Source organism: Harpia harpyja, chromosome 4, assembly GCF_026419915.1.
Source record: "Harpia harpyja isolate bHarHar1 chromosome 4, bHarHar1 primary haplotype, whole genome shotgun sequence".
NCBI lineage: Eukaryota > Metazoa > Chordata > Aves > Accipitriformes > Accipitridae > Harpia > Harpia harpyja.
This window is the reverse complement of record NC_068943.1, coordinates 68,319,159-68,332,953: the sequence shown is the minus strand read 5'-3', so window position 1 is coordinate 68,332,953 and position 13,795 is coordinate 68,319,159. Positions and strand designations below refer to the sequence as shown.

At 40.5% G+C, this 13,795-nt stretch overlaps 1 protein-coding gene across 4 annotated transcripts in view; it reads left to right on the top strand.

The window, feature by feature from the left end:
• Positions 1-6,053: 6,053 nt before the first annotated feature.
• The window catches only part of TULP4 (TUB like protein 4), a 163,388-nt gene continuing 155,646 nt past the window's right edge, over positions 6,054-13,795 (top strand). Inside the window, exon 1 of one of the 4 annotated variants that reach the window (XM_052784610.1) lies at positions 6,054-6,155. The gene's annotated coding sequence lies outside the window, so the exon portion shown is untranslated. Of the gene's footprint in view, positions 6,156-6,407; positions 6,503-6,551; positions 6,641-7,244; positions 7,929-13,795 lie in introns of those variants that run through there. The other 3 variants (XM_052784608.1, XM_052784609.1, XM_052784607.1) reach the window with 3 other exon arrangements.

Sequence of the window (13,795 nt, the reverse complement as noted above, 5' to 3'; positions counted from 1 at the left end):
GGGACTAGCTCTTCTTATCAAAGACTGTCTTTGCCTCAGCTAATTTCAACAATGTAAGCGCTAAACATCATCCTTCATCCCCCCTTATTATGTCTACTGAGATTCTTTTGACTCCCCTTGTTTCAAAGCCACCCCTGTAACACCCCCCGCTACCAAAACCTTGCCACACAAAACCAATACAGTAAGTCTTTCAGTTCATGATTTTGAACTCTGTACTATCATGTTTCATCCCTCCGTTTTTTTTTTGTCTGCTTCTCTGGGTCATCCGTTTTCTGAATGATATATATCTATGTTCTGGTTTTAGGCTGTATTGTTCTCAAGTTTGTGTCATCAGCTAATTTTATTAGCACACTCATGTTTTTGTTCTAAGGTCAACTAACAAAAATCTTAAGAAGGTCAGTATCGTGACTGATTGTTCAGGGACTCCATTTATATTATCTCCTCAGTCTGTTTTCTTTGGAGCACCATCCACTGCCATCCTTATTAGTTCCCATCCCTGGCTATCTGTACTAATCCTCATCTCTTCAGTTTAATATCTTGTGTGGCACCATTTGAAATACTACGTAAAGTTTAAAAAAAAATACACATGAATGTATTTCCCTTGTTTATCACATCAGTTATCTGACAAAGAAAAAATGCGAAAGTTGCATTTCTGTTCAACTTAGTGTATGTTGTCCCATTTTCCCCATTTACCAAAGTGGTTTTGTTCTTATCTACAAAATGTTTTTCAAATCCTTATGTGCCATTCACACCAGATGGGTAACTCTGAGCTTGCCCTTATTGTTCCCTTTCTTGAATACACGTACAATGTCTTCTCTTATATATGCTAGGGTTGGCAGACTTAATTTTAAAAAATTGTTGCTGCTTTTAATGTGTAAGTTCTTTCAGTATCCCAGGAAGATATCTTATTTTTCCTGTTCACATTTCCCCCCTTCTTCACAGAGTTTAAAAATATATGTGGAAGGTTGGAACTGCTTCCACAACAAAAATGAGGCAGGAAGAAGCTGAAGTGAACAGCCAGTTGACAGGGGGGGTTTGGTTAATCATCAGTCAGCCTGGCTATTCTCCTCAGCTACTGAAGAAATCCTTGCTCTTTTGGGGAATCTGCCCAAGCAAGCTGACTCGTTTGTCTTTCTCTGATGTGTTCCTCTGTGGTGGAGGAAAATTGCAAAGTTAGGTACATCAAAAGGAAAATGCCTTTTGGAATCAGTTGAGTGTGTAAAGCTAACAAAAATGAGTTAAGTTTGTGTGTGGAATGAGTGAATAGATTTGCACGTGAAGAAAGTGAGCAAGTTTGCATGTGAAACCTTCCAATGTATTAAAAATGGGACAGTCATTCATGCTGGAAATCCAGATAGAAGTGAAGGAGGAAGATAGAATAATGGAGGCATCTACAAGAACAGTTTTCCCATTGTGACACAAGATGCTTAGGTGCCTATTCTAGTTTAGGTCCTGTGAGGTACTGTTCTGCAAGGTGAACTGTTCATGTCCTTTTTTTACAACACATCAAGACAATTTGCAATTTTTTCTGTTTCTTTTAATTTAGGGTATTTTGGTATTTCTCAGCTTCCCTTTCTTTGCTGAAGAACTAAGAAACCGGAGTGGAATAATGACATACCTTAATTTGAGTTTTAGGCTTCTTGATTGTGTAGCAGATGTAGTTGAGTTGGGAGCCCTTTAAAATCTTTACTTGATTATTTTTTTTATTATTTATATTTAATTTTAACAGCTTGTAATGGAAACAAACTGAACTAAAAGGCTAAATTTCAATGCTTTTATACGGATGAATAATACCACTGATGGACTCTGGGTTCAAAAGAAATCTGTATTTGTTCAAACATAGCACAACTCCCTGTGGCTAGGAGGAGCAGGGACATTTGAAGAAATCCATCCAGTACTGCCAGCCAGAGATATTTCAGGTTAGGCAACAGAAATTGGAGAATTTTGTCATCTTGAAACTTGTAAATATCAGTGGACTTTCTACTATGTTTGGCCTATGTTTCTAAGAAATTCATATCAAAATCTTATCCTGAGCTCAGACATCCTTCCACATCCATTCTGCTAAACATTGGGAAGTCCAGCTTGGGAGTTGTAGAGCAGTAATTCTGATGCAGTCTTCTGAAAAGTTACTAGCCAGCAAGAAAAACAGCGAGTCACAGTCTGATGGAGGCAGCTCATGTAGGTGATCAAAGCAATGAGAGGTATGAGCAGGATTTCCCTTTACATCTCTGTTGTAGACTGAAATGGAATAAAATAATTTTTTCTGTTGGTAGTTTAAATAGAATTTAAATGATGTATTTTTTAGAAAGTCAGGGCAAACTTTCAATGCAAAGACCTCAGTCCTGCAAATACTTAGGCATATTAATTTGTTGAACTCAAAGATATTGATAAGTTTTTATAACAATGAAGCTTGAGTGTGGATTTAACCGCATGCCAATGTTGAACTCATTTTGCTTACCTGCTAATGATTACACCTGAAAGAGGCAAGAATTTTTTTTTTTTTTTTTTTTTTTTTTTTTTAGAAATAGGCCACTTTTCCCTTGGATAACTCAGGAACTCGTTTTTGTTTTTCTTTTTTCCTGCCTTAGTTATCTGGACATAATAGATCTGCATCTTTAAATTAAACTGTCTTTAGGATGAGATTAATTATGAAGAACTACATCCCCCAAAATACTTAAAAAACAACCAAACAAAAGCTCTGAGTTAAACTAAGGGATTCAAAAGGATCTTAACAATAATGGTTACATTTGATCTTTCAGGTGTGCTTTCCCGTTCTCATGGAGCATATGGAACACTTCTAGGAAGTGATTGTATTATTAAAAAAACAACCACCCTTGACTTTACATATGAAGAGTATATAGAGAACTATCAGGTCACCAGTTCTGGGAATATAATGCCTGCAGAAATCACAGTTTTGTTCTTTGTAGTGCTAATGTTGCTTGCATTTGGAAGGCAACCAAGTCCTGTGCTTTGTTTTCTGACCCAACATACCCAAGTTGTATAAATGAGCACGAACAGAGTGAGCTTGTGAATGGGGAAGAAATCATTAAAAGTGAAATGACATGGAAAAAAAAAAATGCATCTGCCGTGAAAACATTTAATGTGGGAGAGTGTGAATATTCTACCTGGAAAGAAAAAAATGAGATGTTCTGGCTGGGCAGACTAAGGCAGGTGAGTTGAAGAAATTGTTTCCTTGTGTTTTCTTTTTGAAATAAAAAATTTTGACATTCAAAAAAGTTCACGTAGGTGCTCATAGACAAGTGGGATTTACCATCTGCCTTCATGAATGGTCATAGCTAGTTATTGTAAAGGTGTCTGACTTTAAAAAAAAAAAAAAAAAAAAGGAGGTATTATAAGAAAATCTTCCTGAAAAAGAGGCCAGCCTTTGGTTTCTTAGAAGTTTGTGAAGATGGGATTAATGGTTTATAGTAATGGACAGATATCGGAGTAGTTGCTTACTCTCACAGCTGGGTACATGTACAAGCGTAGACCTGGTCATGACTGAAATGAACAGAGTTAAGTTCCTTCTGAAAAGGCACATGTCTTACTGCCTTTGACCTTAAATTTACAATATTCCAATAGAAAAAATGAATTTACAAACTTTTCTGTACAGTTTCTTGAGTGATATTTTATTATCCAGTCAAGTTGGCTAGGTAACTAAGCTTTTCTTTAGATCAGTAATACCAAGAAGTGAGTAGAAACACAGCTTTAAAAAAAAAAAAGTGGGGGTTTTAGGCTTCATAATAAAATAACAATGTTGCATGATATGATGATTTTGATAACACAATTTTAGTTTAATGTCTCTATTCATTTGTACTGCTGAAGTTGCATTAAATGTTCCAGTTGGACTACTGAAATGTTTATGCTGTTAGCTCCATAATATGATGAACTGGTGCTTTAGGTCAAGCTTATTACACTGGAGGGAGGGATGGAGTAGACTAGTGAAGGAACAGGTTGTGTCTCCCATTTGAGTTTTCTGTTTTGTACCTATCTTTAAAAAATACTTTGGAGTGTGAATTAAGTGGGTGTTAAAATGCTTGATTATCCTAGAGATGTACCTTTAGTCACAGAAAAAGTAGAAAATAGTAGTTGCACAAACCTGATGCAATACAGTAGTGGTATTTTCCTAAGCGTGATCTGCCTTTGCATTTATAGAGCAGCAGTGTCCTGTAGGCAAGTTAAAAGAGCATGTGCTACTGCTATAAATAATAGAGGTTTTGACTTCTGTTTTCACTTTGGAAGCTGAGGCCTTGTCTTAACTGCAAGGATACTCCTGGGTTCCAGTCACTCAGCCTATGGACTTGATTTGAGATTGCTGTTGCTCCCCTTCTGCACATGGGTAAATGCTGTACTCCATCCCTGATGTAGAATCAGGTCTTGTTGATACACACATGCAGATGAAAAAGATGGGGAATTGCTCCTCTGTTGCAAGATTTACACATAGCCTGAAGTATCTGATTCTAGTTCCTGGGACTCTTGTGCCTCTGTGTGAATTTGTTTCTGGAAAATAAATATGTTGATAGAATGAGCTGCAGCAATGATAGGGTTCACCTTCCTGTGTATTTTCCTTCAGTCCTCAACATGTAATGGCGTGCAGAATGGGTAAGACCCCTGCAAGGTATCACTCAAAGCCATGATCACAGTTTGCAGTGGCTGGTGAACAACTACCAGACATAGTTTTCTCTTGTGATTATGAACCCAGCTACAACTTCTAATATGGCTAAGAGAAGGGACTAGTAGGCAACATGTTTACACTGTAGTTAATGTGCCAGGGGTGGAGAGTACAGGATTACAAAGGGGGTTAAAGCTGCAGCAGTGTTTTGGAAACCTCTCTGATGTTTTTTGCTTTACTACCTAAGCTTAATTCTTAAGATAGCCTGTAAATTAGGAATTGAGCTAAGGTACCGATGGCTTAAGTTAAACACAAAAATTGAGGGAGGTAGTGATTTTAAATGTTTTGGCTCCTCAAAATTTTCTGCTGAAGAAGTAATCCCAATATAATAAATGTAAGCCTACCAATAAGGGTGGTGGTGGTTGTCTTTTGCAGATATCCGGGAGGTAATTCAGGGACCCTGGTCTTCACAGCTCACCAGTTGATAATAACTGCTGTAATGTACCCAGAAATGGAGCCCTAACTCCCCGATAGCTTTTTATTGCCCTTTAACTATGGGACTGTAATTCTACCTTTAACAGACGCCCAAGGGTTTTGCCTGTGTAGTGCAACTGAAAATATTAAAAAAAACCAAAACTTTTTTTCTAAACGACAATTATATTAACAGATTAAATCTATACCTAGCTCTAACACATTATCTCAGGCTTCAGTCTTCCAGGTTTTCACAGACCTAGCTGGTCCTCCGGCACAAAGTTTGGCCCCTTCTTGCTATAGGTTGTAATATAAAATCCTTACGGAGCTTTGGGGAACAGTGTGAAAAATATTTACCTTTTTAGTTTCTGAAATGGTCAGTACGTTTTGATTACTAAAGCCAGCAGGGGATTGGGCCTTTTCACTTCCTGCTCCCCATGTACTATTCTTTAGATGGCTTTTTTAGAGCCGAATAGTTACAGTTTGTTCTGGTTTCCTTAAACTACTAAGCGCTTCCTACTTTTTGCATTTAGGCATTTTGTTGCTCTTCTCTGAAGAAAGGGAACGTGCACTGAATGTGATACCAGAATACAGCTTCAGAGCTTGTTTGCAATACAAATCCCGTTTTACTGAGGCTCCCCCAGGTCTTGTATTGTTGATATCCCTGGATTGTATCCTGAATTGCCAGGTTTGAGGATAAAGGTGTTCTCTCCCATAAGACACCCCCTGGACCCGTTACTGTAAGCATTATTTGCTGGGAGCAAAGGTTTCGCTTAGCATGGGGCACTAATCAACACAGTTAATTTTCACTCGCTGTGGCTTTTGGTTTAAGTCAAAACACAGGAATGTAGTGGTGCCAGCGCCTGTGATTTTTGCTGGGAGGAGTGTGAGGTACGTGATGGGACTCGGTGTCCCGGCTATTGGCACCAAATTCTTTTCCTTCCTTCTGTGTTAGCCCCGAAGGTGGGAGGGAAACGTCAGCTCTGAGTGCTTTGTTATCAAATAACCCTCACCCTCATACACAGCCTTGGCTTTCTGTAATGTGTCCTGTGCTTTTCCTTTTCAGAGGAAGGTAAAGGAGTTCAGGGGCTGAGGGGGGACAGGGACGTGCTGGCGGCAGCCTTGGCCCCCCCACGTCTCTCTCCCCTCGTCAAATGAGCTGTTATCACGTCGCGTTACAGTGTCGCGCCGTCATGGCGCTGGCCGGACCCCACGGACGGGCCGTGGCCTTGCAGGGGGCACCGGGGGGTGCCCGCGGGGGGGCGGGTTGGAGCAGCCCGGCCCGCGCGAGCGGCCCCGGCGGCGCCCGGCGCTGCGGGAGAGACGGCGGGGGCGGAGCCGGCCCGGGGAAGTGTGGTGGTCACGTGGCGGGGTCACGTGGCGGGGGAGTCGGGCCCAGCCGCCGCCGCTCCGGTAGCGGTGAGAGACGGAGCCGGGAGGGCGGGCAGGGAAGGGGCGGGGGGGGAAGGGGAGGCGCGCGGGGCCGGGGCGGGCGCGGGGAGGGAGCGCGAGGGGTGCGAGTGGTCGCCGCTCGCTCTGCCGCCGCGCCCCGCCGAGGTGAGTGCGGGGGGGGCGATGCGCGGGGCAGGGCCGCAGGGCGGGGGCGCTGGCGGGGGCGGGATGGGCCGGGCGCTGCGCGGCTCCGGGGCTGTGTTGCTTTTGTTCCGGGGGGCACCTGCGTGCCGGCGGCCGGCAGAGCGGTCCGTTTTTGGGGGTGGGGGGTGCCGGGGCGCCGCCGGGACGCGCGCATCCGTTGCGTGGCGCGCGCCGCGTCCTTCCCGTGGCGGTTCCCCGGGCGGCGGGCGGACACCGGCCGGGCTGAGCCTCGGCCGGGCGGCTGGCGCCGTTCCTGCCTCCCCGTCCGCCTCAGGAGCGGAGGCGGGGGGGGGCGGCGGGAGGCTGGCTGGGTACGCCGGTCTTTCCCTTATACGCGGCTCCGAAAGCCGCGCGGTGGGGTGGGGGTGGTGGTCCCCGCCTTCCCCCGGAGGCTGCCGCCGCTCCGCTTGGCTGAGCGGCCGGGGTCCGGCAGCGGCCGGCGCTCCGGGAGCCCGCGGCGGCGGAGCGGCGAGCGGTGACGCTGGCTCCGGCATCACCTGTGACTCTCTGCCCGCTGCCTGCAGCGCGGCGGTTTTTTTACATGTTGTTTTTTGTTTTTTTTTTTTTTTTTTCCTTCCTTCTCTTTTTCTACATTGTCCCTGCGCCCCCGCCTTTCTCGGGGCGGGAGACGGTTCGGAAATTCGCCCTGCGGTGTGGTAAAATTCGCCTAGCGAGTGCAACTCCTTCGCATTCTTTTGTGTTGTGTTTTCACATCATGCTTTTCAATAAATGTCTGCGTGCGAACATGTTCCGAGCGCCTTGGCTTCCTAAAGGTTTCCGAAAAAGTGCAGGAATCCTTTACTGATCTGCTACTTATATTTGACTTAAACATTAAAACATACAATTCAAACAGCTGTATGGGGTCAGATCAAAGGTCCGTCTAGTTCAGATTCCAGTTTCTGCAAGCGGCACATAGCAGATGCTTAGGAAACACCGTAACAACAGGGTGAGTGTGCTGTGAAGCTTCGGGAAACCAGCCAGGCCGCCAGCAATTTGAGGTTAAGGGACTTCCTGCGTCGAATGTGATGTTTTAGGATTCAAGAGCCTTTTTTCTTCCGTGACTTAGAAATACATGCTTTCAAAAAAGAACGAGACAAAGGCTTCTTAATAGAAAAGTTTTTTCTTTGCCTTCTTTAAAAAAAAAATAATTGCACTCGTATTATTGTCATAGGTAATTTCATTTTGCCAGGATGAAATTTGCCTGTCCAAGGATTACTGATTCATGAGCAACTTACTGTGTTTTAAATAGGTAAGGGGTATTTGCAGTGGATGTTTTCTACGCATATGGGAGCTGTAAATAATAAAATTGTTTCTTAATGTCTCTTTTTACAAATCATTTGCAAAATTTAAGTCTTAAAACCTAAAATAACTGTTTAATAAAATGCAGTATAGTAAGAACTTGGTCAAAATAGCAAGTGTTTTACCGTAATAGAATCTTGACAGCTTTGGAGATTATTATACGAATGTGAACCACTAACGTTTATAACTATTTCTATTTAAGCTTAAAGAGTTAACTTGTACAAAAAGAAGATGTTTAGTAATAGAACAGATTTCTCACTACATCAAGATTTCTGGTAAAATTATTTCAATAATACCATCATAGATTTTTCTGTAATAGCAAAATCATGGTGATCCCTAGGGATGGTAGCTATCAACTTGATTGTGCAATCCTAATTCAAGAAATAGCTTCGTGCCTGGAGCTCCTAACCTGATTGCTCTTATAAGGAACATTTGCACGAGTGGGCCTCATTCTTCACAGGCAACGTGAATGTCAAGCGAAGTAGAGCTATTTCAAAATCTGCAAATCCCCCCCACGCCCCCAGTGGAATTTTATAAGAAGGTCATTATCAGTTTCTTGGGGGCTGAAAGGAGGTGGTAGGTTGGGGTGTGTGTGTGTATATATATATATTTATAAGATTAAAAATAACGTAGAAAACTGACAACTATAACTGTTGTGAATGACTTTCATGAAAAGATGATTTTTCTTTTAGTACATCACATCACTGCTTCTAACAACAGACTGGAATTTGTTCTCACCTAGTCAACAGATGTTTATTCTAAAACCCTTTTCACTATTCTATAAAAACCCTTTGAACTATACTGAGCTCATGATGGATATTTTAAAGTATTCGATATATTTTCTTCAGTGAGTTGATGAATAGGTTTAAATGGTTCTATTGTAAACTTACACCAAGAAAGCTGTTGCAGTGCAACTTTCCTTAGCTCACTGAATCATTTTTATCACAAAAAATGATTGGTTCAGCTGAACTTTCAAATAAAGTTAGTTTTGTTTATAACTAGCCTTTAGAAAAAGTTGTACTTGTTTTATGTGATTGTGAAGCATACTTATAATACACAGCTTTTAGCAGTACTTTTCATTAGTAGGTCTCAAAGCACCTTGCAGAAGAGTTCAGTGTAATTATTCTCTTCTTATCTAAGGGTAATTATTCTGATCTTATCTAGGGCTCATAAAGAGATCATGGTCTGCCTGCGATTGCTGTAAGAAACTATAAGAAGGTCTAACAATAAAATCAGATTTTTTATTTATTATTTTACAATAAAAAAACCACAAACTCGCCTTCCTGTTTTGTACAATTTTCTGTTGTAGCATATATATTTAATTTAATGATGCCTGAGGTCATTCCATACTGTACCTTCCGTTCCAAGGTTGGAAGCTAAGCCTGTGCTTGAAGTAGAACAGACTTCTTGGTGTCAGAAGAGACCTTGCTGAAGGCTTAACTAAATTCATTGATGAGTTAGAGAATGATCCAGGACAGTTTCTGTTAAGGTGATTGAAGTAGTAATGGTGCATGTCTTTAGTTTGGTTACCACAGAGCTTGACTGCTAAGAAAGTTTGTACAGATGTCTCTTGATATCTATCGGGGGGAAAGAAAACGTGTGTGTGTGTGTGTGCACGCATGTGTGTGACTGTGTTACCTGGCCAGCATCCTCATATCTTCTTGGTTTTCTTTCATTTCCACTTTGCAAAGCTGGTACAAATGGTACGGGATCTCGCATTTCATTTTTTTGACTGGAACCACCAGTTCCAGTCACCTTCGGCATCCCATTTTTGTAATGCATTTGGTAGCAGAACAAACTTCTGATGCTAGAGCTGTGAAGTACACACCCTTAAATTGTTGTTTTCCAACTAGCTCTATCAGTTGGGGTGTGCAGATGATTATCACTAATTATATTATTGGTGCATTTCAATAGTTTAGTTTAGGACTTGAGATCTACTGGGTTGGTATTTTCCAAAATAGGGACAGAAAGCCATTTATTTGTTTTTTAATTCAAGACAATACATTAAAGCATTGTCATTTAGGGATAAAATACACGTTAGGAAATGTATGAAAAATTTGATAATGGAAAGATTTTAATTTGGAACTATATAGTATACTAAATAGTATGGGAACTGTATTCCCAGATAGTGTAATGCTATCCAGAAACATGAGCTCCTGTAACATAGATCTAAGCTGTAAACCTTTTATTAAAGGGGACAAAGGCTTACCTACTGTAATGAAATGTTTGCCAGCAGTCTTACAGGTGTAGTCAGTGATTTCACTTGACACTCTCTTTAGAAACAATGCCTGTTTGTTGGCAGGCTAGCATCTAGACTTCAGGTAGATCTGTGTGAATTCAGATTATTTGGAAAAAGGATCCAAGAGGAAATGTTCCGAGAGGTCCAGTTTCAAGTTTTTCTGCCTGTTTCTGTGTTCATTGTTTTTGTGTGACTCTTGTTTTGTTTCATGCTTTTGTATTTGATCCATTATTTCTATGTTGTGTTATTTTTAACTAATGCCTTTGTTTACATAATTTTACAGTACTTAAAACTTCAGTATCTTTTAAATGGTCTATAATAGTTTTCACTTTGTGCTTATACCCATGAAAGACCTTAATATTATTCTGCTGCACATCATATCCTTGATAGCTATAATATATCAAAGCTGGTCTGGAGAACCTCCTAACTGGAAAGCTGGGCTGTTTGTGTAGCATGGAGGTCCTGATTCATTTGTGATGATTGCCTTCTGCATAGTTTCAAAGCTAGCAGACCCAGCTGGTAGTCATACACTTTCCTAGTACCCTGGGTTTGAATAGTCTCTGACACCCTTGCCTAGTGCAAAGTAGTCTTCGCAAAGCATGTACTTGAAGATTAACTCTCCCATTAGAATATAAAGATCTAGCATTTCTCAGTACTAATATCAGTCCATCCTGTTGGTTCTTCCTCTGCTTTGTACGTGCGATGGAATAGGTTCCTCACCTTTGAAGGCACTCATTAAATATTTGTTGAAGCAAATATCTTGGAGCTAAACTGATTTCTAAATAATATCTTCATATATCTCATTTCACTAGTTTGAATAATAATTGCAAAGTAAAATTTGGAGGAAGGCCAAACCCATTCACATAGCCATTTAAAGAAAATCCCTGCAAATACTTTACGAATGGTACCTGGCACCATTTAAGCAGATGAAAAACATGGAAAGGAGCCATAAATATTGGACACAATATGAAAGAAAAGAATCTTTCTGCATGTATATTAAGGATATGATAGAGGAGCAGTGTTTTTGATGTTTTTGAAGATAAGTAGCAAATAAAGTTATTGCGAAAAGCAAAGGTTGGCTGCCTGCTGCGATTGTGATGGATCACAGTCCACAGGAGGCTCTTTAGTTGGAGAAAGACCATAGCTGACAAAATTCTTCAATTGTGGGAGGGAGAGAGCGCTCTCGCTTTTATTCTGTTTTGGGTACAGTATCTAGTACAGTGGGAACTCTGGTCTCTTAGGCATCCAGGCATTACTAGCAATGTTAATTGCTGCCTGTGCTTGATAAAGAACAGATCTCTCTCTTCTAATGGCATGGTGGAATGACTTCTAGGAAATCCTTTCAGTTGTAAATAACTAAAAAATAAAACACAACACCAAAGATCTACCTGTCTAAAATTTGAATAAAATACTCAAAAGGGACATTGACTAACACAAATCCTCTTTTGCAGATAATACAGGCTGTGGATAATAGTTAATGTTGTACAAAAATATAAAAAATGTTACTCATAAAGCTATTTTAAGTGTTAAGTAAAACTTGAAAGGGGGAGTGAATTCAGCTAAGGGAGAAGGAGGAAGAGTTATATATTTGTGATATTTGTGGTGTCTTCCCCAGCCCTCATGAGTGATGTAAGTATATTAAGAACTGTTACTATATAAATATTTTGGCTGCCATACAAGTGCCCTACATAGTGTTTGGAAATGAAGGAATTGAACAGTGTAGGTGTTGAACCAGCTTTAGATATTTTACCTTCCTTTTTCCCAGGCACAAAAATACGCACCTAAGAACAGTATATCAGCTCAGACCAAAGGTGTTTCTACATCAATGTCTTGATTTTTAACAGTGAATGATAGCAGATGCCTGGGGAAGAGTATCATAGGGCGTGCAAATAGCTGAGTTTCTGAAGGGAATCATCACTGGCTTCTAGCAGGATGCAGTGTAGGGGTCTCTGGGCAGATGATTTGGTATTTAATAATTTGGTTTTTAATAGTTGTGGTGAATTTATGCAATTTCTTTTTGAACCCTTGATAGCTTTAGCATCTGCAGCATCCTGTGACACAAGAATGACAGAAGTATAAGTGTCCATTGTTAGGCTGTTGCCAGCTTAAGAGTTGCAATCCTCCACTCCTTTCATTTTGCATGGTGTAATACCCTGTTATTTTTAATTTGTAAAATTTGATATGAAACTTTTCTGGATAAAGTTGAGTGCTTGATGCGTGCATACGGAATGTCAGGCCTTGTGTGCAGACTCCTTTTATTTGCTGAGAAATATAAAAAAGAACTCTTCATAAAATCTTCTCACTTTGCATTTCTCTTAAAATGGAACCTGAGAACTGTTTATAGCCACTTTTGTTCTTAGCAATCTATCTTTTTGTAAAGATTATGGCATTAATATCTGTATATGAATTGTATCTGTAGAAATATTGTGAGCATAAGAAGCTTGCTTTTGAAAAGTAATTGCCAATTTTTTGATTGTTTGTAAGAATGAAGAAAGTTTTGATTGAGATTTTGGTGTGAAGTTTCTGTAGTTGAGTAGCAGAGGACAGGTATTATACCCATATTTATCATACGGTCATCCAAAAAAAAGTAAGACGTTGCTGAATAATTTGGAAACAGAACAGTATGTAAATGAAATGGCTCTTTCCTGTGGTCAATACTTGAACTTTCACTTCATCTGTAAAGAAACAGTGGTATAAATCAAATGGGTTTGATTTGCCTTTCCAGACTTGGATTGCTCTGGAGATTGCTGAGGACTTTTCCAGTTTGATACAGACTTATCCCTGGCTTGGATTCTACCTTCCTCCTCTTGAGTGTTAGGTTTTGTTAGCAGATCTTTAAAGAAGTTTGATGCCTAAGGCAGAGGATCCTTTATGGCAGGGGATTTTGGGGGGGTTTCGTTTCGTTTTGGGGGTTTTTTTTTGTTTTTTAATTTGTCAAAACAGAAAATGGGGCTACAGCTCCCATTGTCCAGTAGCTCTTTATGAATTTAATTAGGTAAAGCAATTAAAGTAGTTGAATTCTAAAAGAGAGATTTAAATAAATGCTTTTGAATCTTACAATGACATGGGAAGCTATGCAGTGAAAATCTGCTATTTTGCATGAATGATCAAGGCATAAAATTAAACCAGCTCATGTTACAGGTATGCCATTTAGAACCATTTGCAGTTTTTCCAAAGCGGAGATGAAGATATTAAAAAAAAAAAAAACAACCAAAAATAGAGGGATAGGAGAAGGGACATGGTTCTTCTAAAGATACCTAGACCAAGCCCTATTATGAATTGTAACAGACAACTATGAGCAAGAATTAGTCTGTTTCTCTCAACAACAACAACTTCGGTGCAGCAACAAGGTTCTATTAAAAGCAGATACAGATCATAGGATTAAGTGATTAAGTCCTCTTCCCCTGGGTTACAGACCTTCCAGGGCTGGATTCCTTCCAGATTGTGCCAGCTTACTGAAGAGACATTCTCTCTTCCGTTATACCAGCAGAATAACCCCGTGGAACATGTATTAAGTCCAATACACATTATTTCCCAGTGTTGTTCCCAGAGGATTTTTGAATTTGAAAGTCTGTTCA